Source organism: Triturus cristatus, chromosome 10, assembly GCF_964204655.1.
Source record: "Triturus cristatus chromosome 10, aTriCri1.1, whole genome shotgun sequence".
Classification (NCBI taxonomy): Eukaryota; Metazoa; Chordata; class Amphibia; order Caudata; family Salamandridae; genus Triturus; species Triturus cristatus.
The window spans coordinates 881,919,981-881,943,895 of record NC_140593.1 but is presented as its reverse complement, the minus strand read 5'-3'; the positions used below and the strand labels follow the sequence as shown (position 1 = coordinate 881,943,895).

General features: G+C 49.5%; 1 pseudogene across 1 annotated transcript in view; it reads left to right on the top strand.

The window, feature by feature from the left end:
- Window positions 1-23,915, top strand: part of LOC146796156 (cyclic nucleotide-binding domain-containing protein 2-like) — a 462,048-nt pseudogene that overhangs the window by 311,206 nt on the left and 126,927 nt on the right. The window contains exons 10-11 of the transcript XR_014969544.1: window positions 741-891; window positions 18,295-18,360. The product of XR_014969544.1 is annotated as a cyclic nucleotide-binding domain-containing protein 2-like (transcript). The remainder of the gene's footprint in view (window positions 1-740; window positions 892-18,294; window positions 18,361-23,915) is intronic.

Sequence of the window (23,915 nt, the reverse complement as noted above, 5' to 3'; positions counted from 1 at the left end):
GGTCAGTAAAATACCAGAATTGCTTTCTGCTGAGAGACTTTCTCTTTTTTATTTTTCTGGCAACTGCCTCTATTTAACTTTCTTGATAGAAAACGACCAGCAGAGGTCAGTAAAATACCAGAATCACTTCAGCATTCTCTAGATTCCAGTCCATAGAAATTGTCTTCCATGAGTACCCGTAGAATAATAATTTTTCAAATCTTGTTTTTTCAGTGATATGACCACCGAAGGACCTGATTTTATATTAAAAACTGAGCTTTGGACTATACCATTTCCCGCTGAAAGGCAATATTTCTCTCCATGTGTTTCCATACCTGGCGTGTCATGCAGTTTGGTACTTACTTTCCCTCTATGTTAAAGAACAGTAGATGTTTCAGCACCCAGGCTAATGTGCTGCATAGCTAAATACATATAAGGTCCCAAAGGCGAGACCGATTGCATTGCAAATGCTTATTTATTTTCCTGTAAATTAATTAACCTTTACCCAATCCTTGACTTGTCCAGATGCTTTGGAAAGCAATGTAGGAGTCGAGGTTTATAGTTTGTTTTCAATCTGTGTGGTAGCCCCCACAGCTTTAAGTGCTTCCCATTTTATTACTGAATGTATTTTTTCTGCCCGCTTAGGCTCCAGGTACAAGACTAGCAGGCCTTCTGGTGATGATTTTGTGGGTCTTGAACTTGTTTTTAGAAAAGCAGGGTTGCTCAAAGGACTTAAGATTTTTTTCTATTTGCTTTTTCAGAGACTGTGACTCTTTTCTTGAGGATCTTTCTAGGAAGAAGACCCGCCGACTGGCACAGCCTATGATCCCAGCAGCAGGGGCAGATCTACCGAGCGGCCTAGTGGCTTCAGTATAACTGCGCATTGATGCACTCTTGCCTGGACAATACTTTGTAAGTCATTGCACCGACTGGTTTCCTTTTGAAATTTTGGTAGATCTTATGTTCGAGGCATATGAGCTGCAGATTACACACTTGTGCATAGATCGCCATCTGGTGTTGGGCCCGGATGTTTGCAGTTTGTTTTTCCTCTTGGAAAGTCTTTGGAAGTCACAAGGTCGGTGACACCTCCTTTGGATCGTATTGCGCATGGGCTTCGGCTCCTTCCTCAGATTGTTTTTTTCCGCCATCGGATGTGATCTTCGCGCTCCGGTTCCGAACATCTTCCAGTTCGACGGTCGACGCGCAATCCTCACCTTAAACCGCGGTATTGTTTCGATCGCGATCTCCCCCACTCGACGCGCCTTCTCATCGGCACGGACCTTCAGTTCCAGTCGTCGACGGCAGCCTTCGGGCCTCTCCAAGCTTCGGTCCTGGCTAATGGAAAGGACTCCATTTAAAAAGTGCCCTCGATGTGGGTCCAAATTCCCCCACACCGATCTCCACGAGGTATGCAATCTCTGCCTCTCCCCTGAACACGAGGCTCGAGACTGCCCGGCGTGTAAGTCCTTCCGGTCCAAAAAGACTATTCGGGACCGAAGAGCCAGAAGAACTATGGCGCACTCCTCGACGACGATTCCGGACGACATCTTCGGAGAAGGCATCGACGCTCCAGAGCAGTACACCGAAGAGGGCCTCGTCAGCGCTTCCGAGGCCGACGACTCAGGTGTGGAGGACATCACCCCGGCACAGAGGGCCGTGAGTACTGATCCCCTTCCCCCCCACACCCCTGCCGGCACCGAAAAAGGCTCCGGTCACGCCTTCGCCTCAGGGCCTAGGCAAGACCAAGGACACTGCTTCCAACACCCCACCTTCGGGCCCGGTGAAGAAGCCAAGCAAGCCTTCCGGCAGCTCGGGCTCGAGCCAGCCTACTCCCGGCACCGATAAACACGCTTCGGGGCCGAAAAAGAAGCCGATCCCCATATCGACACCGAGCTCCGCACCGAAGCACTCGGGGTCGAAAACCAGCTCGGCGCCGACACTTCGAGGCCGAAATCCATCCCGGCGCCAACCAAGCGTCCGGCCCAGATTCCTTCGGCGCCGACGGACAGACCAGCCTCACCGGACTTATTTACACCGGATCCCTTGCAGAAAACACTCACCAATGATCCAAAAACTGGACATTTGACACTTTCTTCCAAAAAGAGACATTTGGAGAAGCCTGCTCCACCTCCGCCTCCAAAAAGGAAGGACTCTGCTACCTCCCCGTTCAGAATACCTTCCCCACCTCCTCCTCTTCCTCCACCTCCACCCCCCCGCCTTCTCCACCCCAACCTCATCGTTCTCCCACCCCTTCTCCACAAGATGATGATCACGGGGACCCATATGATGACATAGGGGATGTCCCCCAGGACCTACCCGCAGGGGACCCCACTCCTACAGGATCCCCAGACCCATGGGACGACTACAATATACCCGATATCCCCAACGTCCCACAAGATTACCTTTACCCCTCCAGGCCACTCCACCAGAGGACTCATTGGGGTTCCACCACCTACTACAAAGGGCGGCACACTATCACGGGGTAGACTTACATACCGACCCCGTGGAGGAAGATTTCCTCCTCGACACGTTCGACACCACACATAGGTCTACCTCCATATTACCTATGCTTAAAGGAGTGGTAAAGCATGCGCCAGAGGTTTTTAAGGACCCAGTTAGAGCCAGGGTCATTAACCCGCGCATCGAGAAAAAATACAAAGCTGCCCCTACAGATCCCTCCTACATCAGAGGGCCTGCGCCACTAGACTCTCTAGTTGGATCCACTGCACGTAAAAGGGCAAATTCCCAGGCGTCAGGCAAAGCACCACCACCTGACAAAGAGTCAAAGCTACTGGATGCATCAGGGAAACGCACTGCGTCACAAGCAGCTAATATGTGGCGTATCGCCAATACTCAAGCCCTATTGGCCAGATATGACAGGGCACATTATGACGAGTTAGAGAGCATAATGCACCACCTCCCTGGAAATATAAAGCTAGGGCCAACAAACTAATTCAAGAGGGCAAGACTATCACAAACACCTCTATACGCTGTGCCTTAGATGCAGCAGACACAGCTTCCAGGACCATCAATACAAGCATCCTCCTCCGTCGCCATGCTTGGCTGAGAATATCAAGGTTTAAACCGGAGGTACAAGCCTCCATCCTTAACCATCCCTTTGACCAGGAACATCTATTTGGCCCAAAGGTAGATGAGGCCCTAGAAAAAATGAAGAAAGATACAGATACGGCGAAGTCCATGGGAGCCTTACAGTCACACCCTCCTAGGCGCTTCTTTCGCCGCTCTTCCTTTCGCAGTACATCTAGAGGCTACTCCTCAGATACCGCGTCCACCTCGTACAAATCCCCCACTCAGTCCACCTTCACGAGGGGTTTTCAAAGTGGCGGCTATAGGGGTAACAATAATAAAGGCAGAGGCAAAACAAACAACGCCCGCTCTGCCACAACGCCTACGCAATGACTTCCCCCCACTCCCCCCAGACCATTCCACTCCGGTGGGGGGCAGACTCCAACATTTCCTTCCCTTCTGAGCTACCATCACCTCAGAAAAATGGGTGACACAAATAATTCAATCAGGCTACTGCCTAGAACTAATATCTACCCCCCCAAACATTCCACCCAGGCAGCTCCCAATGTCACAAGAACATTTAATACTCCTAAAGCAGGAGGTAGTCTCCCTCCTACAAAAACAGGCAATAGAACCCGTTCCTACCAACCAACAAAACATGGGAGTCTACTCCATATATTTTCTCATACCAAAAAGGGACGAGACTCTGCGGCCCATCCTAGATTTCCGGCCCCTAAACACATACATACACTCTAACCATTTTCATATGGTAACGCTTCAGCAGGTACTTCCGCTCCTCCCCCAAAACGACTTTTTGACCACCCTAGATCTAAAAGACGCGTATTTTCACATTCCGGTGCACAAAGCTCACCGCAAGTACCTCAGATTTGTAGTGGACGGACAACACTTCCAATTCAAGGTGCTCCCGTTCGGAGTCACAACAGCGCCAAGGGTATTCACCAACTGCCTAGCAGTGGTAGCAGCACATTTACGAAGACCACACATCCACGTCTTCCCATACTTAGACGCCTGGCTAATAAAAGCCGGGTCGTACAATCAGTGTGTTCAACACACATCTACCACCATTCAATTACTCCACCAGCTGGGCTTCACAGTAAACCACCAGAAGTCCCATCTCCAACCATCCCACATAAAACAATACCTCGGTGCCACCATAGACACCTCAAGAGCACTAGCCTACCCCAATCCGGCCAGGATTGCAAGCATTCAAGCTCTACGCGCTAAATTCGCACTCCAACACTCCCTTCCAGCTCGAGTGTTTATGCAACTAATAGGGATGATGGCCTCTTGCATTTTCATAGTGCCTCACGCAAGACTCCAGATGCGTCCTCTCCAAGAGTGCTTAGCGCACCAATGGAACCAGGCCCAGGGTCAATTAACAGATCTGGTGTTGGTAGACGGTCGCACCCATCGCTCTCTACAGTGGTGGAACACCACAAACCTTTCCAAAGGTCGACCGTTCCTGGACCCGGTTCCTCAAATAGTACTGACAACGGACGCATCGCTCTCCGGATGGGGAGCTCATCTACTACATCTCACCACACAGGGCAAGTGGACACCTCAACAAAAGTTACTCCATATCAACCATCTGGAGTTACTAGCAATCTTCTTAGCCCTAAAATCTTTTCAAACTCAAATTTCAGGCAAGGCAGTCCTGATCCGAACAGACAACATGACAGCCATGTATTATATTAAAAAACAAGGCGGCACACACTCTCCACAGCTCTCTCACCTAGCACAGAGCATATGGAGATGGGCAATACCCCAGAAAATCTTTCTCCTAGCTCAGCATGTCCCAGGAGTCCAAAACACAGTGGCAGATCTGCTCAGCAGACAGACACAACAGATCCACGAGTGGGAGCTTCACCCGCAAGTTCTTCACCCATACTTTCAAATGTGGGGGCATCCACACATAGACCTCTTCGACACCCACGAAAACGCCAAATGCCCAAGCTTCGCCGCCAGATACCCACACCCATTGTCCAAAGGAAATGCGATATGGATGAACTGGTCAGGCAAATTTGCGTACGCTTTTCCGCCTCTCCCACTCATTCCACTAGTGGTGCGCAACACTCCCTCACACTAATCCTAGTAGCTCCAATGTGGTATACCACACTGCTGGAACTATCTGTAGTGCCACACCAAAAACTACACCTCTCTCCACACCTCTTAACCCAGAACCATGGAGAGATCAAACACCCGGACCCAGCGCAGCTCAACCTTGCGATCTGGCTCCTGAAATCTTAGAACTCGGGTATCTAAATCTTCCCCCTGACTGTATGAACGTCATCAGAGAAGCTAGAAGACCTACCACTAGAGCGTGCTACGCCGCCAAGTGGAAACGTTTGGTTGTTTATTGCCATAACAACACCATCAATCCACTGGACGTGTCCATTCAACACATAATAGGCTACTTACTCCACCTACAAAGGTGCAATCTAGCCTATACGTCCATTAGACTACACCTCGCAGCTATTGCAGCTTACCTACAAAACAGGCAACATCTCTCACTCTTCAGAGTACCTGCCATTAAAGCCTTCATGGAAGGCCTTAAAAGAATAATTCCCCCCAGAGTGCCACCCTCACCTGTGTGGAACTTAAATATCGTTCTCACAAGGCTTATGGGGCCTCCCTTCGAACCTCTCCATAAATGCGAACTACAGTTCCTAACATGGAAAAACGCTTTTCTTGTAGCCATCACTTCCCTTTAGAAGGGTCAGTGAGATACAAGCACTTACCATCCAAGAACCCTTTCTCCAAATGCACCATAACAAAGTTGTTCTCCGTACCAACCCAAAATAAGTCATTTCTCCCTTTCACCTAAACCAAACAGTAGAACTACCAGTATTTTTCTCGCAACCACAGACCGTTGCGGGAAGGGCTCTTCACACACTGGATGTGAAACGAGCCTTACTCTACTACATTCAGAGAACACAATCTTTCCGTAAGACCAAACAACTGTTTGTTTCTTTCTCTCCACCACACAAAGGTAACCCCATCTCAAAATCTGGGATAGCTAGGTGGATTGTAAAATGCATTCAAATCTGCTACCATAAAGCAAAGCGAACGCTATCCATTCCCCCGAAAGCCCATTCTACACGAAAAATAGGGGCTTCCATGGCATTCTTAGGGAACATCCCATTAGATGATATCTGCAAAGCAGCTACATGGTCAACACCGCACACTTTCACCAAACACTATTGTGTAGATGTGCAAACTAAGCAACAAGCTAGTGTGGGCCAGGCTGTACTCAAAACATTATTTCAAACCACTGCAACAGATACGGGTGGTCGCCGCTAACGGTGGATACTGCTATATATTCTATGCACAAGTGTGTAATCTGCAGCTCATATGCCTCGAACGGAATATGCTACTTACCAGTATACATCTGTTCTTGGCATGTAGAGCTGCAGATCTACACACGCCCACCTGCCTCCCCGGCTACCTTTATCTGTTCCAGTTTATCTTATTTAGATAGCACACACATGGGCATCTTCACTGTTACTACTACGCTCCATCTTTCCCTGCTGGCGAAAAACAATCTGAGGATGGAGCCGAAGCCCATGCGCAATACGATCCAAAGGAGGAGTCACCGACCTTGTGACTTCCAAAGACTTTCCAAGAGGAAAAACAAACTGCAAACATCCGGGCCCAACACCAGATGGCGATCTATGCACAAGTGTGTAGATCTGCAGCTCTACATTCCAAGAACAGATGCATACTGGTAAGTAGCATATTCCTTACAGTGTTTGTTTGGAATGTCTTTGATGTTTTCAAATCTTTGGATTCCCTATCTCTCAAATGTCCAATCATGGAACTTGATCTTCAAACACAAATCAAGGCCCCATGAACCCAAGGATAGGGCCAGTGAATTACGCGGCAAGGCGGAACCAATTTATGTGGCGGGTTTGACTGAGTTTTGCAGCTAATTATGTGGGCTATTGTCGGAGTAAATGCAACATATTAATTCTGTAGGATCATTATTGAACTATATCACACTTAGGGACACTAGGGGCTTGATTTAGAGTTTTGCAGATGGGTTATGTCGTCAAACAATGATGGAGATCCCATGGCATATGCAATAGGGCAGATGGGATATCTGTTGTGTTTGAATGAAGTAACCTATCTGCCAAACTATAAATCGGGCCATTACATATAAATACAATAGAGATGCCAACCCCTCAGAAAATACATCTTTATAATTTAATCAACAAAGTGGTATACATTGCATTTAAACAGCCATTTTTTTTCCATATGGCCCTCTGCAGTCCTCTTTGTGAATTGTAGTAGATTAATTAATGAAAAGTGTGCCACCACAGAAAGTGTGAGTTTTAGTCTGTGCACACTATATGGAGTTCCTGGAATCACTGTTGTCCCATTTTCTTACAAGAAGCATTCCCAAAACACATTTGTTAGACATCAAATTTTAAAACACAGATCTAAAAGCTGCTTTGAAACCCTTCACTAATGAAACAAACGCTGATCAGTATAATGTGAAAATAAAGAACGTTAGTATTAACTAAGAAATTGCTTATTTACCTGGATTTGAACATGAATGCTCAACATGTATCTTGTTTTTTTTGTCTTCCTGTTCATGCATCTACATTTTGGTTTCCTATTTATATTACACTTTAGTGACTGCAGAAAAGCATCTTGTTAGACCATCATCTAAGTGATAACATGGCCACAAACATGTAGAAAGTGACAAATGTTCCTGATGAGTATGGTGAAACAAGTTGTAGAGAAATAAACATGTCTTTAAGGTTGACACAGTACAGGTGGAACTATTCACAGGCTGCCCAGTGCCACTAGCAGCATAATTTAATGTAAACATTCCATCAGTATGAGTAAGAAACAAAGGGGCTGATTCATTAAGTTAAACTGTGCTTTTGAGTAATTTACACTTTTGAGTAAGTTTACTGCTTTTTGGCTAGTCACAAAATCAGAGTTGAAATTTACTCAAACTATAACTTACATGGGCCTGATTAAAAACATGTAACTTACACTTTTGATGATTTACACTTTTCAATGCAATTACTACTTTTTGTCTATTCACAATACCCAAGGGTAAATTTATTCCAACAGTGTACCTTAGATGTCAAATTGAATGGCATGGGGGCTATGCACAGTCTGCCGGGGGCTATTCACAAAGGCAAATTTTGCTTCTGCATGTATAATTTACTCTTACTCTTTTAAGTAATTTTACTACTTTTGGCTAATCACAAAATCTGAGTGTAAGTCACTCAAAAGTGTAAGTTACCTTTGTGAATCAGGCCCAAAGGATGTTGTAAAGCTGTAACCGGAAATTGATACAGCAGATTATGAATCAATCATGAAATCCCTAATTATGGACATTCCTTGGCAGCCACAAAGTTGCATAGTTTCTGTGCCCCTTCCCATAGGCAATGTAGTTCACTACCTGGTGTCCCACTTTGCAAGTGGTGTGACAGCATCAAACAGATTTTTTTTTTAAGAAGTCACTTCCACATGCATCCTGTTTTGTGAATCAGCTGGATGAAAGCTGCTTAAAAATTCACTATTGACCTCATTTTTACCTTTGTGATTTTTCAAGGGGTGTCCTTAAGTTCCTCTTTGCAATTTGCTTCAGTAAAATATGTTCTTTTGTGTAAAAATGAACAAGAGCTCAGTGTTATGTAATTTTATTGCTTTAATAATACTTAATGCAGCTTTGACTTGCTGAAAGGGGGAGTAGAAAGGAGAGGTCAGGGGAGAAGCAATGGGAATAAAGCCAGTAGCTTATTTCAACAAACCCAGTGTAGTTATGCATGTGACATCATACATTCTTTTTTTAAATTTTTTATTCTTTTTATTAACTTTGCTCAGACCATCAAACAATACGGGACATTTAGCACGATACATGCGGTGAATTACCCATCCTCTGAACAATGACCGACCTTCAAGGACACAAATGAGACAAATAACAATAGCTGTTAGGGTCCTGGTCCTCCCCCCGTCTGCCTGTATTTCCGCCATGGCCCCCATACCGTACGCCATTTTTTGGTGCAACCTCTGCTTTTGTAGATAGTTTCTTCAGCCCTTTGGCACCAGTCTGTTTCGTACCCATTGGTCCCATTGGGGCAGGGTCCGCGAGCCCCAGTCCCTCGCGATATTCCTCTTCGCCACCCCTGCCGCCAGGGCCAGCCAAATCTCCTTGTGTCTAGTCCAGTCCGAGTCGCTCCTAATCATTAATAGCAGCCATCGGGGCTCCAGCGGGACCACTGAGCCCACCACTGCCGTCATTACGTCAACTACCTTGGTCCAAAACGGGACTATCTGCGGGTACTCCCATAGGGTGTGATAGAAGGTGCCCTCCTTCCCACATCCCCGTACACAAAGGGCCGATCGGCTCCTCCCCAGGCGTACAGATGGGTGCGGGTGTAATATACTCGGTGCAGAATCTTAAGCTGTACTAACCGGAACCTACAACAGATTGCAATCTCCCTTGGGCTCTGTAGGGCGTCCTGCCAGTCTTCGTCAACCAGTTCACCTATGTCCCCCACCCATCTCTCCCGCAATGTCACCAGGGGGTCCGTCATGTTATTGATGAGTTTGCCTTATATTGTGGAGGTGGGTTTTCCTGCTATCGGGTCCAGGAGCAGCCTATCCTCCAGAGGGGAGTACTCTGGGATGGTCGTGCCGCACCTTATGCGAGTCCGCAGGGCGTGGGTGAGGCGTAGGTAGTGGTAGTGTTGGGAGTCATGTAGATCATACTCTTTTTTAAGGTAGGAAAAAGACCGCGGAGCGTCTCCCTTCCAGACGTCCCCCAGATATTCGATTCCTATGAGTTTCCAGCCCCGAAACCCTGTCAAACGAGTCACATCCAACAGCTGGTCCCCGTGCCATAGAGGGGTTCTTCTCGTCAGGGAGTCCGACCACCCCAAATATTTATTGGCCTCCCTCCAACATTGAATCACCACTCTGGTGTGTGACGGTCAATCCCTACCCTGTTTACGGGAATACAACAGGGGCTCGCAATTATCGTTCGGCATTACCCATCGGTCCACTCTGTAGGCCGGTTCTGACCGATCCGCGTAGACCCAGTCATTTACCACCCATAACTGGGAGGCCCAGTAATAGAGCCTGACGTCTGGAAGGGCCAGCCCCCCATCAAAGACCCCCCTCGTCAGCTTGGGCAACGATATCCTGGGACTGCCACCATCCCAGAGCAGGACACGTAGATCCTGCGCTATCTTCTTAAACACCCCCGCTGGTATCAGGTATGGCGTGTTTTGCAGGATGTAGAGCAAGCGCGGCCATGCGAGCATTTTTAACATTGCCGCCCGACCCATAAGGGAGAGAGGCAGCGACCTCCAGTGGTGCATGTCATTTTTAAGACGCGATAGTTGAGGTTCCAGGTTCCTGGCAAAGAACTCCGCCCTGTCCCGTGTAATGTAGAGTCCCAGATATTTGAATCCGTCCACGGCAATGGAAGCGGGACACCGGGTCGGGACTCTCGGTGGAGGGCCTGAGAGCGGGAAAATCACTGACTTTCCCCAATTGATTGTGTAGCCCGAATAGCTACCGAACAAATCAAAGAGGTGTAGCGCCTGTGCGATCGAGTGGTAGGGCCTGGCCATGTATAACACAATGTCATCTGCGTATAGAGAAATACGCTCCTCCCACTCATCACTCAATGCCAGGCCCCAGAACGACCTATCCCTCCTAATCCAGTGTGCCAGCGGTTCCAGGGCTAATGCGAAAAGGAGGGGGGATAGAGGACACCCCTGCCTGGTGCCCCTTCGTAGCGTAAAGGCTCTAGACACCGCCCCGTTCACTCTCACCCTCGCCATTGGTTGTTCGTACAAGAGCCGAACCCAACTACGGAATACGGGACCGAATCCCAGTCTGCGGAGCACCATAAACAGATAGGGCCATTCGATACTATCAAAAGCCATTGAGGCGTCCAGCGCCATCAATGCTGTCTGGGTGGCCCCCACCTCCTCTGTCATATATAGCACTCCAAAGAGGTGACGTAAGTTGTGTCGGGTGCTCCTACGGGGCATGAACTTGGACTGGTCCACGTGCACCAAATCCGGCAGAACCGTTAGCAGCCAATCTGCCAGGGCCTTAGCCAATACCTTAGGTTCTACATTTATGAGTGAGATCGGGCGGTAGGACGAGCTAAGATCGGCTGATTTGCCCGCTTTGTGGATCACGACAATCGTGGCCTCTCTTTGGTCAGGCGGAAGCCTGCCCACCTCTTGCGCCTCTCGGTACATCCGGAGGAGCGGGTCCGTGATAATATTGGACTGTCACTTGAAAAGCTCCACCGGGAGGCCATTGGGTCCCTGCGCCTTCCGAGACTGGAGGGAATTGAGGGCCTTTCCTATTTCTTCCACCGTGAAGTCTGCCTCCAGTCGGTCTATTTGTTCAGTCGACAAAGTGGGGAGCGCAAAGTCCTGCAAGAATTCCGCGCATTCCTGTTTAGTGCGGGTGCAAACCGGGGTGTATACCCCTTCGTAATAGGATGCAAAGGCCTCCGCTATCTCTGCACTCAAGACCAGTGAGCCCGCAGGGTTGCGCACCTCGGCTACCCATGAGCGCTCCCCATCTCTTCGCTCGAGCCACACCAACAGCTTGAGAGCCTTATCCCCCACATCGTAGATTCTATGCTGGGTTGCGATAGAGTAGGCTCGCGCCTCACCCTCCGCTAGGGCTCGGAGCTCCTTCTGTTTGAGAGCCAACTGGTGACTGGCATCGAGCGCAGGCGATGCACCGGCCTCCCTCTCCATCTCCTCAATCTCCCCCTCCAGCCGGGTGGCCTGCAGGGACTCTTCTTTCTTTTTTGCCCCTATCAGAGCCTTAGAAGGGTTTTGAAGGCCTCCCAGAGCGTGATGCAAGACTCCACCGACCCCTTATTTTCCTCAAAATACAGCTGGGAGCCCTCGCGGAGGCGAGCACTGATAGTATCATCTCAGATGCGCCACGGGTCCACCCTCGGAAAGGAGGCCCTGTTAATCAGTGGCCCTTTAATCGTCACCCCCACCGGTGGATGGTCGGAAATTCCCCGGGCTAGGATGCGGGGCTCCGCAAAGTCGCCCAGCTGGGCGGTATTCGTGAAAAAGTGGTCCAACCGGGAGAAGAACCCATGTCTAGCCGAAAATAATGTGTATTGTCGTTGTGTGGGGTGATGCATATGCCATATGTCACTGAGCCCCAACGAAGAGATGAAGTCCCTCAACCCATCGGTCCAAGTTAGCGTCAATTACGGCGTTGGCGTCTCCACCCGGCAGGAGGGTACCCCATGGGAGGCCAGTCAGGAAAGAACCCAGTCGTGTGTATGTTGAGGAGTGAAGTCCAGGCAGGACGTAGCAGGATCCCGGTACTATGGTTCGTCCCTCCCACCTGCCTGCCACTGCGACCAAACACCCCAAGTCGTCTACCCAGGTGCCCGATATTATTAGGGGCAGGGCGTTGCGGATTAAGATGCCCACACCAATGGACCCCGACGTGAACCCCGAGTGGGCCACCATTTTATACCCAAACCTGTCGAGGGCCCTGCATCTATTGCCTCGCAGGTGCGTCTCCTGAAGCAGGACGACATCCGGCGAGCGTCATTTCAGATATTGGAGGACTAACGTCCGCTTTATTTTGTTTCCCAACCCATTGACGTTCCATGTCCAAACTGTAATACGTGTCTGATTACCCATCATCGACATCTGGTCTACCGCTGATTTGATCGCCAATGTCCCCCTGTGACCGCTCTGGGCCAATTCGGCCTATGAAAGAACTGTGATGGTCTCGAGCATAACTCTCCCCTGAAACAAGAACTCCCCCCCTCAGTAACTCCCCCTCCCTGCCTCCCTGCGTGGTGGGTACCCAACCTCCCACCCTATGAACATGCAGAGCGCCTGTCGTCCCTTCTGCCCCATATCAAACCTGAAAAGGAAATATGGGCTTGCAGCCAGCAAAGAAGGCTATACATAAATTACGGACGTTACACCCTGCATGATAACCATTAACTAGTAGCCCCCGGTCAACCCCCCAGTCCCCCCCCGCCCCAGCCGGCCGAGGTAAGTGCATGTCCCAACCAGCTTGTCCAGTGCACCAGGCATTTCCAAGTTGGGCAAGGAAGTACGGCTTCTCAAGGCCGGCAGCAACGCTCACCTACCACATTGCAGGCCCCAGGACCTTGATATACTGCCCTGTCCCCATTATCTGGGCCCACTAGGGGCACTGTCGCTGTTCTCTATACCGTGGGTGTCCTTTGACATCGCCTCCCGTCTCGGCGAGGTCAGTCCAGGTCCGCGTCGGCTCCCACTCCTGCTCACCGACCGCCATCCCTCCAGCCAGTCACTGGCCTCTTCAGGCGACTCGAAAAAATAGGCCTTGCTGCCATCTAGGATCTTGAGACGAGCAGGAAAGAGCATCATATACTTTACACCTTGCTCCCGGAGAGCTCTCTTCACACCTTCAAAGGACCGGCGGAGGCGCTGAACGTGGAGCTTGAAGTCAGGGAAGAAACGGATGGTGGCGTTATCCAGCTGAAGATCCCCAGCCACCCTCGACGCCTGCAGAATGGCATCTCGGTCCCTATAGTTCAGGATCCGGGCGATGATTGTGCGTGGCAGGGCCCCTGGTTTAGGCTTGCCTCCAAGTGCTCGATGGGCCCGTTCAACTGAGAAAAAATTGGAGAGTCGTTTCGGTTTCAGGTGATTAAAGATTAAGTCCTCAACAAACCAGTCCGTGGATTGCCCCTCCATTCCTTCCGGAACCCCCACTATGCGGATGTTGTTCCGCCGTGCTCGACCTTCCTGGTCCTCCAGCCGGGCCTGAATGTCGGACTGATTTCTCGTTAAAGCGGCCACTTGGTCTTCCAGTCTCTTCGTTTTGGATTGAAGACTGCCTATCCCGGTTTCCGCCGCCGTAACCTTTTCGGACATCTTACGAAAGTCGGCCCGCAGGAGGTTGACCTCCTCCGTCACGGAGTCCGGCTTGGGTTCCAAGGTGGCCCGCAGGTCTCTGATCGCGCCCATGATGTCCCTGAGCGACGGGTCTGGGTCGCCGTCTACTGGTTCCCTTTGAGGACTGCCACTGGGGGTTCCATGCTCCCTGCCCACGGCCACCGTGTATTTATCAATATGATTAGACTGGCCTTGCCCAGGCGGTTTCGTGCGGCCCATACTGGAACGGCTGGCCGCTCCGGTGTGCGGTTGTGGGTGTCACACAAGCCCCTCCCAAACGCCCGAGAATGGGGCCCGAATCCGTCAGTGGCTGCGCGCTCCGTAAAATTCTACCACCGCAGGCCCACTCGGACCCACCCGAGACCGCAGGGGGCCCTCGCCGTCACCCCAGCCGTCTCCCACCTGTTGTCTCGTGCTCCTGTTCTGGAAGGTGCCCGGTCGGGGGCCTCCGCGGCCCTCTCACTGCGGGGTCCGACCTGGCGTGCTCGAACGCGCCCAGGCCACTGCCCTCAGTCCATGCCCCGGATTCAGGGGACTCGGGGAAGCCGCCAGGTCCACCACTCCAGCCACCGCTCGCCGTCCGTCCTGCTCTCACAGCCCTCGAGTGCAGACTCCCCAGGGATCTCGCCCCTATGTAGCCTTCAGTGTTAGGCTCCCCAGCTGCCACGGGAGAAGCCACTGGTGTCTGGTATGCAGGCTCCCTCAACCGTCGTCTTGCATAGAAGATGGACATTAACCAGGGGAGGGGGGCTGTCCCGCAATGCCGAGGTCGGCCGGGCGCCATCAAACAACTCTCCGCCAAGACCACGCGTCCCCCGCTGTCCTCTGCCGCCGCTGTACGCCCCGCAGGAGGCCCGGGGGACGCCTACTGCACAGCCCGCTACGGCCGGAGCTCTAACTGGCGGGCGCCATTTTGATGCGGCGCGCTGCCGGCCGGGCCGCGACAGACAAGTGCCGAGGAGCCCCCAGGGGCCGCTTTGAAACTGCAGCGGGTCCCGCCGCCTCCCGACGGCTTCCGATGCCACTGGGACCCGCTTGCGGTCAGGATGATATCGGATTTCGGGTGTTTACAAGCTGGCTACTAGCGCAGCTCCGTTAGTGCGCGGCCATCTTCGGTGGTCGCGAGCCACCCCCCCCCACATCATACATTCTTGATGTCTTAACACGAAATGAATAGCGGACATCTTAATCTCAGACCACGCACACATAGAACTGACATGGTGGGTAATGTCCATAGCGCAAAGACCCCACCACCCTGGCGCTTACCCTCACATTTATTGCGAGGCCTGGTAGATGTGGCAGAAATTCGGAAAGGTATCACTGACTACTACTCCCTTAACTACGTCCCTGAACTCACTGCATTCTCTATGGGATGGCTATAAGGCCACTATCAGATGCACGATTTCATCTATTGCAATCGCCCAAGGGAGGGAATCCAAACTAGTGGAATCAAATCTTACGGCAGACATCAAACAACTGGAACAGGACAAAACTAAAGCTTCTTGTCGCACTAAACGGCAGCTGGCTGTCTTACGAAGCCAACTTCACACACATAGGACGGGGAAGGGGGTGCTCCTAGCACTGAAACAAAGCTATAATGAGAACGGTGATAAAAGGGGTAGACTCCTGTTCCGTAGCCTCTATTAAGCGCGTGCTAAGACCCACATTGCTGGGATACGGTCAGAAAATGGGAGTAGGGTCACAGCTGCAAGAGATTATACTCACGGAGAAACCAAATTCTGAAATGATCGAATCATACCTGGTTACCTTTGAGTGGGAGCCATTGCATCCACATCACGCAGACCTCCTTGCCGAGCAGAATTTCCTTGAGGAGCTCCTGGCGGCCGTCGGGTTCCTCCCCCTGGGTAAAACACCTAGGCCTGATGGCCTCCCGGTCTCTTTCTATTGACTCTTCTTACCTGAACTACAGGATTTCCTGGTAAGGCTATTTAATTCTTTCTCATATGAGACGGGACTCATGGCTATAATGACCTCAGCCGAAATCTCTCTCATACATAGAGTGGGAAAAGACCCTGCCCTTTGCTCCTCATACCGTCATATAGCCCTGCTTAACACGGACGTAAAGTTCTTTATCAAAATACTGGCACAACGGCTGGAACTCTACCTCCCGGGCCTCATTGACCCCAACCAAGTCGGCTTTATATGCCACAGACAGAGTGGATAATGTTTGTCGCATAGCGCACTTAGTGGAGAAGGCACACATTCACAATATACCTGCATGCCTTCTCTCACTAGACGCAGAGAAGGGCTTTGATGGGGTAAACTGGTCTTTCTTCTGCGCTGTCTTGGAAAAGATTGGGCTCAGCCCGGGACTACTTTCCAAGATAATGGCCTTGTACACACCAGTGGTAGTGAGGGTCTGGGGCAACGTGCAGCATACAAAACCCGTCACTATGCTGCGAGGCACGTGGCAGCGGTGCCATCTATCACCCTTTTTTTTTTTTTGCGTTATTGGTCGCGCCCCTAGCCTCATGATTCGCAACACAGATGCAGTGAGAGGGGCAACAACACAAGATCAGCCTTTTTGCAGACGGCCTCCTCCTCACACTTACACAGCCCGAGTCCTCTCTTCCAGGGGTGGTGCACTGCCTCCAGGCTTACAAGGAAGTATCGGGCTTTAGAATAAATATGACCAAGTCCTCAGTGCTTACCCTAAATATCTTGGCTCAGGACCTCCCGGCCCTACAACGACTAGTGCCTTTCAGTGGTCTCAGGATGCCATCAAATACTTGGGCCTCAATATCACCCCTACACTCTCCTCTTGAGCCCAAGCAAATTGGCCTCACTTATGTCGTGCCAGCCTGGCAGACTTTTAGAGATGGAAGCCCCTAAATATATTCTGGCTGGGGCGTCTAACTATCATAAAAATAAATATTCTCCCACGAGTCCTCTACCTATGCCAGTCGCTGCCCACACCGATACTGCAAGATGATATCTTGTGATTGCAACGCGACTTCCGGAAGTTTATCTGGAATGGAAAACGTCCCCAAATAGTGAATGCACTGCTGATGCTCCCGCAGGACTGGGGAGGTCTAGCGTGTCCCAACCTTTTGGAATATTACTGGGACGCCCACTTACACTATATCTCTGAGTGGGTGGTACTGGAGAGTCAGAAGCACTGGTTCTATATGGACCGTGCAGTAGCCTGCCATCCATTGTGGGACCTGGTTAGGCTGCCCAAAAACGCACGGCTGCAAAGTGCGCACATCACTACCCGACTCGAACGGTACTTGATATCTGGGACAAAGTGGCTCTTAAAAAGGGCCTGACTACCATCCCCTCCCCAAACACACTGTAACTCTGATTTCCCCCAGTGCTCTTTCCTTCTGAATTCCGCCATTGGAGCGAGGGGGAATGCTGGACGCTCAATGATTTATTTGCGGGGGTTAACTTGTATACCTTTGACAAGAGTAAGGTAGGCTTCCAGCTTTTGGACACCTCATGGCTCCAGTATTGCAAACTACGTCATTGGGTCCTACACCCCTCAGTATATCCTACAGCCATCCGACCTCACAGTAGGGCCAATGTACATCTATGAGCTTTGGGGTTCCTCCCCCCACATCACATTCTTCGGGGGTAGGGGGGCATCTTTTTTAATTACGCCACTGGTTTGTGCATAAATATCTCAGCTTGCAAACTGTCAGCTAAAGGTCAGGGCTGGCCAAAGAAGGCATACCTGCAAGAGGTCTATAATGCGCCTGGCCGCCTCATCACCAGCGGCTCCTGCGGAGGAAAGAATCGAGGCCTTGTGCATGATTTAAGCGCCCCTGGAGTGCTGTGCCCCAAATTCAAAAGCTAAAACCACACAACCCATCCACTAAACTCCACAGGAGACACAGTACATCAAGAATCAGAAATAATTAGCATTTACAATGCAACAGGTCTCGCATTTACGTGAGTTTAAGCTATTGGCATTGTCTTTTATTTATGTTTCAAAAACAAAAATTAAAGGTATTGTTATTTGCAATGTCAATATCTCAAACTCAGGTAAATGCATGACCTATTGCATTGCAAATGCTTGTTTCCTTTGTGTTGCATCAACAAGATAGTGCACATTCCCTTGCATCGTTCCCTTTGTGGGCACTACACCGGAATAACAAACGGCACTGATGGAGGAAGAGAATTATTAGCAACTGATGTGAGTCACATATCTGAACCAGGGCAGGCATCGTTCTAGGTGAATAGAGTGAGCATCATGGAGTTTTATAATAACATTTGGAGTCAGCTCTTTGATGTTTCTCTAAAAGATCAATTATTAAAATGTGTGAGAAATACTGTAGAAATTACACTGTTAGACAATTTATAAATTTTTATTTTTCAGAGAGGGGTTGATATTGACTACATCGAAGCTTGTTTGGAGAGAGACGGACGACTCACAGAGGAAGAGGTACACTGAATTTTCCATCAAGGGGCTATTTTTGCCAGTGTGAATGAATAGATTTTTATTGGAAAGCTTCCAAGTGTGTTGGACTGGGGTCATGTGAGTTCAAAGCTGGGGGGTTTTGAATCCTTCATAGAATCTTCTTTATCACTTCCCATCTCATAAGAAGACCCCAGGAACACTTTTGAATGTGTAGAAAATGAGAACTAAAGTTTTTATAGCTTTATCTTTCGGAACTATGTTTTAATAATAAGAGTTGAGACTTGCAGCATTTATTGTCTAGGTACATACCTAATATATATATGTCACCATTGCCTGTAACTTCAAAGATATCCACAAGGACCAGGCGCAGACACCAGTTCTCTCCTGCAAGTTGATTTTAATCATGGATATCAGCCATAACGCATTTCAGTCACACAGTGACCTTGTTCACATACACGCAGGGCATAGTAAGTGCATCATTTAAAGTGCCCACGTGATAACAAAACAAAAGACTACAAATATTGTTTTTCTTCAAACAATTGAAACAGCATACAATTTGACACTGTGAATAAATGCAGTTTGAACATTTTCCTGTATAATTGGGCCTACCAAAGCTATTACATAAAAATGTGAACAGAGAATGCGAAAGAACATAGTACATTACACCAATACATATGAGAGTGTTTATGCTTATGTGCATACTATGTATGATGGTTCTTATTTGGATCCTGGGTGCCATATTACCTACTGGCGGTCGCCAGTAGGTAGTTCTAGTTAGGACCTAGTTTTTATAAGAAGAGTGTTTTTTCATTTGCCAATAACGTTGGCGTTGTTTTATGATTCCTTGAAAATTTTTCAAAACGAATGGCTTAGTCACTTCAGCTGATGTCTTGAAAATGTCAAGGTGACCTGTCAAGCGGTGGCCAAGAAAAAGTAGGGGTTCCGAAACCCTTTTTCTCCATGTTAATTTCCGTAGGAAACATTAGAAACGGGTACAACCCGAACTGCTAAACAGAAATACACCAAATTTGTCAGAAAGGTAGCTCTTGGTCCAGAAAGCACTCTTTTGTTAAATGGTGTAAATCCGTTCAGTAGTTGCAGAGAAATATAAAGAATTTCCCAGTTGTATATCTAAGGATGCGGTGGATCCGCGACCCCTCCTGATCTTGTGACTGATAACTGATTGGCTGCCAACACTTCAAACTAGGAAGTGTTTGCAGCCATCTTGTGACTCGGTTCAACCGAGTCACAAGAAATAATGTTAAAAAAAGAGGGGCAGGGAAGTAAGACCTTGACCCCCTAGGCCTTTTTGAGGAGGTCCCACAGGAACCCTCCAGAGCCAAAAAGCATTTTTTTAAAATACATTTTCGGTGGGAGTTGCGTTGGATTCACGGCACCGCGCTTCGTTTTATTAGACCAGGTCCCGGGGGCATTCTGAAAATAATGATGGGGGGCCCGCATGGGTACCTCGCATCCCTGGGGACCGCCACCTCCCGGGGCTGAAGACAAAAGAAATGCAGGGGCCAAGCAGCCCCTCACAGCCCCGGGGACTGTCACCCTCCTTGGGCTATATTAAATAATGTGTGGTGGGGCTCTAGCCCCCCCACGCAACCCCGAGGACTGACACCTCTCTGGGGCATACATACAACAATTAAGGGGGGTCTGTTGCGGAACCCTGGGGCTCACCACCTCACGGGACTTAATTCACAAAGATGGGGGGTCACGCGGTCCCCCTCCAGGAGCCCTACAATGCCCTGGGGACCGCCGCCCAACCAAGGCCGGCCCCAGCAATGTCCAAGTGTGCCCTCCCCCGGGACACTGCAGTTTGCTATGGCCTGGCGGGGGCACCGCATCCACCAAGCCATAGCAAATACTGCTCTGCTTCGTGGAAGCGAGAGCATTAACAATGCTCTCACTTCCACAGAGGAGAATTGCTTTTGGACAGAGGGAGCTGCATATTAGCAGCTTTCTTTGTCTAAAAGCAATGCTGGCTCCCGCAGGAGGTGGGGAGCCGGCAGGGACCGCGGGGGCCTTCAGGCTCCCCCGCGGTCCCCAACAAAGTGGCCATTCCCTGGGGGATGGGGTCCCCAGGGCAATATCGGGCCAGGCCCCCTTCCCATTTAAAAAATAAATTATAAAGACCTGGCCCTGGGGGATGAGAAATAGGCCTGGCGAGGGTGGACGCGTGTCCCCACAACTATGTAAAAGAAATAGTAAAATAAAGGGCAGGCCCTGGGGAAAGTTCCTTTATTTTATCAAATAAAAAAAAGGAAAAGGCTGGACCTGGGAGAATGGGGTCTCCAAGACTAATCAGCCCGGGGAGGAAGGCCACGCAGCCCCCCTCCCCATTTCATAAAATACTGATCCCTGGGGATGGGGTCCCTGGGGCCAAGATCTACGGCTAATTGGCTGACCTTGACCTGGAAGGTCAGGGTATGCCAGGCAAACTTACTCAAGGGGTGGTACCACAATCCTTGAAATGGGAGGCTTGTGACCTTGAGTTGCTTCAGGAAACACAACAAGGGTAAATAATATTCCCTGTCTCAATAGAGGACAATACATTGTACTGGCTCACTCAGGTTCTTGGGTTCACAAGATATGGCATGACCCTGCAGGTCGATTTGGTGAGGTGTGGGGATTATGGGGGGAGGTAATCCTATGTTCGAGGCATGTAAGCTGTAGATCACATGCTTTGCATAGCCCGCCATCTAGTGTTGGGTCCGGATGTTTGCACTTTGTTTTTGTTCGAAGAAGTCTTTTCCAGTCACAAGGTAGGTGACTCCTCCTTTCGCATGGGCATCGGCTCCATTGTTAGATTGTTTTTTTTTCCGCCATCGGGTTTGGATGTGAATTGCTGCGCTCCGGTTCGGCACCGTTTCTCGGGTTCCCCTCGACGCGCAATCCACTACCCTCGACAGTATTGTTTTTCGATCGCATTTCCCATTCTCCTCGTATCATTTCGACTTAAAAGATGTACAATCGGAAAACTCGGGGAGGGCCGTCGGGCCTACCCGCGCCGGGCTCGCTAGCATTTGATGGAACGGACTCCATTCAAGCTCTGTCCCGGGTGTCGCACCAAGTTTCCGCGCACCGACCTGCACGAAGTGTGCAATCTCTGTCTCCGGAACACGACGAGAAAGACTGCAACGCGTGCCGATCGTTTCGACAACCAAAGACAAAAAAGGCTCTTTTCCTTCCTCTGCCTGCGGGCCAAGTTCGGCACCGAGAAAACATTTCGAGCAACCCGCCCGCGGGCCCGGTGCCAAAATACAAAGATAAGCCTTCCGGCTCGGGCTCGAGCCGGCCCCATGCAGGTACCGAGCCAAAATCCGTGGCGCCAAAATCCAAGCACGTCCTGGTCCACGATCTTCCTTTGTCGAAGCCTAAATCTTCAGTACCGAAGAGTTCAGAGCCAAAACTTTCAATGCTGAAAACTGCAAGTAAAGATAAAAAGACAGCCTTGATCCAATGTTACACCTTCAGATCCGAAACAAAAAGAACTGGTTATAAAAATTAAATTGGCCCAACAGGATGAGCACCACATGTCCCTGAAGAAAAGGAATGTGGGTACAAACCATTCACCATCCTATGTGCCACCTCCTTCACCTATTAACCCTCAATTACTCATCACACCCACCAATTCACCACCACTATCACCTGGCCCACAGGATGAAGGGGATGGAGATAAGGATAGGCCACATATGTAGACCCATGGGAGGGTTATGATACTGAGCCACACACAGATACTGCCCCTGACTTATACCCGTCCAGGCCATCACCACCTGATGACAATATAGGTTAAATTGAGCTTCTTAATAGGGCTGGTCATTACCATGGGCTGGAACTACATAATGAGGCTTTAGAGGGGGACTTCTTGTTTGTGACCTTAAGCTCCACTCAGAAAACTACACATACACTTCCAATGCTTAAGGGGATGATTAAGCAGGCAGATGAGGTTTTTAAAGATCCTGTAAGGGCAAGAATCATCACTCACATGGTTGAGAATAAAAATAAGCCAGCACCTACGGTCCCTGTCTACATCAAGGGTCAGCTGCTCTTAGACTCTATTGTGGTTTCTAATGCTTGCAAGAGAGCTAACTCAGAGACCACAAGTGAGGCCCCTCCTCCTCATAAGGAGTCCAAGTTAATTGATGCCTTAGGCAAAAGGGTAGCCTCACAGCAGCTAATCACTGGCGCATTACGATGAGCTAGAAAAACGTATGCAATTTCTGCCTGATGAGCACAAATCTAAGGCAAATGATGTTATCCAGGAGGGCAAACTTATCACCAATACCTCCATCAAGTGCGCATTAGATGCAGCCGACACAGCAGCGCACACAGTAAACACCAGCGTACTGCTACATAGACACGCATGGTTGAGAATTTCATGTTTCAAACCTGAGGTACTGGCCTCCATTCTCAATCAGCCTTTTGATAAGGAACACCTCTTTGGTCCAGCAGTGGACACCTCGCTGGAAAAAATGAAGAAGGACACCGAGGTCCCAAAGTCCACGGGGGCTTTACAGTTACCTGCGAGTAGGGGTTCCTTTTGGCGATCCTTTTACAGGGCTGGCTCCAAAAATATTACCACAGAAAATCCCTCCTCCTCTTACAAGGGCAACAACCAATTGCCCTCATCAAGAGGCTAATTTAGAGGAGGTTTTAGAGCAAACAATGGTAAGGGAAGAGGCAGAGGCAACTCCAAACGCACTTCCCCCACAAATAACAAACAGTGACTTCCTTCCCCTACCCCTGATCATTCCACTCCTGTAGGGGGACTTCTCTCTCAATTTCTCCCGGCCTGGAACACCTTCATCTCAGACAGATGGGTTTTACAAATTATCCAATATGGTTAGTGCCTGGAACTTACAAACACTCCCCCAAACATTTTTCCAAGATCACACGCAATGTCACAGGAACATCTTACCCTTCTAAAAAAAGAAGTTCTCTCTCCGTTGGAGAAAGGAACGATAGAATCAGTCCCATTAAAACATCAAGGGACCGGAGTATACTCCCTGTACTTCTTGATTCCCAAAAAGGACGGCTCTCTCAGACCTATACTAGACCTCAGAGAACTAAAGCTATACATTCAGTTGGACTACTTTCACATGGTCACACTCCAGCAAGTGATACCGCTCCTTCAACAAGGCAACTTTCTGTCCACTCTGGACTTAAAGGACGCCTATTTCCACATCCCAATATACCCTGCTCAACGCAAATACCTCAGGTTCGTAGTAGCAGGCCAGCACTATCAGTTCAAGTTGCTCCCATTCGGGGTAACTACTGCACCGAGGGTTTTCACCATGTGCTTGGCAGTAGCCTCAGCTCATCTTCGAAGATAACACATTCACGTATTCCAGTATTTGGACGACTGGCTCATAAAAGCCAGCTCGTAAAAAAGCTGTCTACGTCACACTCACAAAACAGTGCAATTGCGACACGATCTTGGATTCACAGTAAATCTGTCCAAATCCCATCTACATCCATCCAACACACAGGCGTATCTGGGAGCTACAATAGATACAAAAAAGGCTTTGGCCTACTCCAATCTGGCCACAATCCGCAACATGCAAACTTTA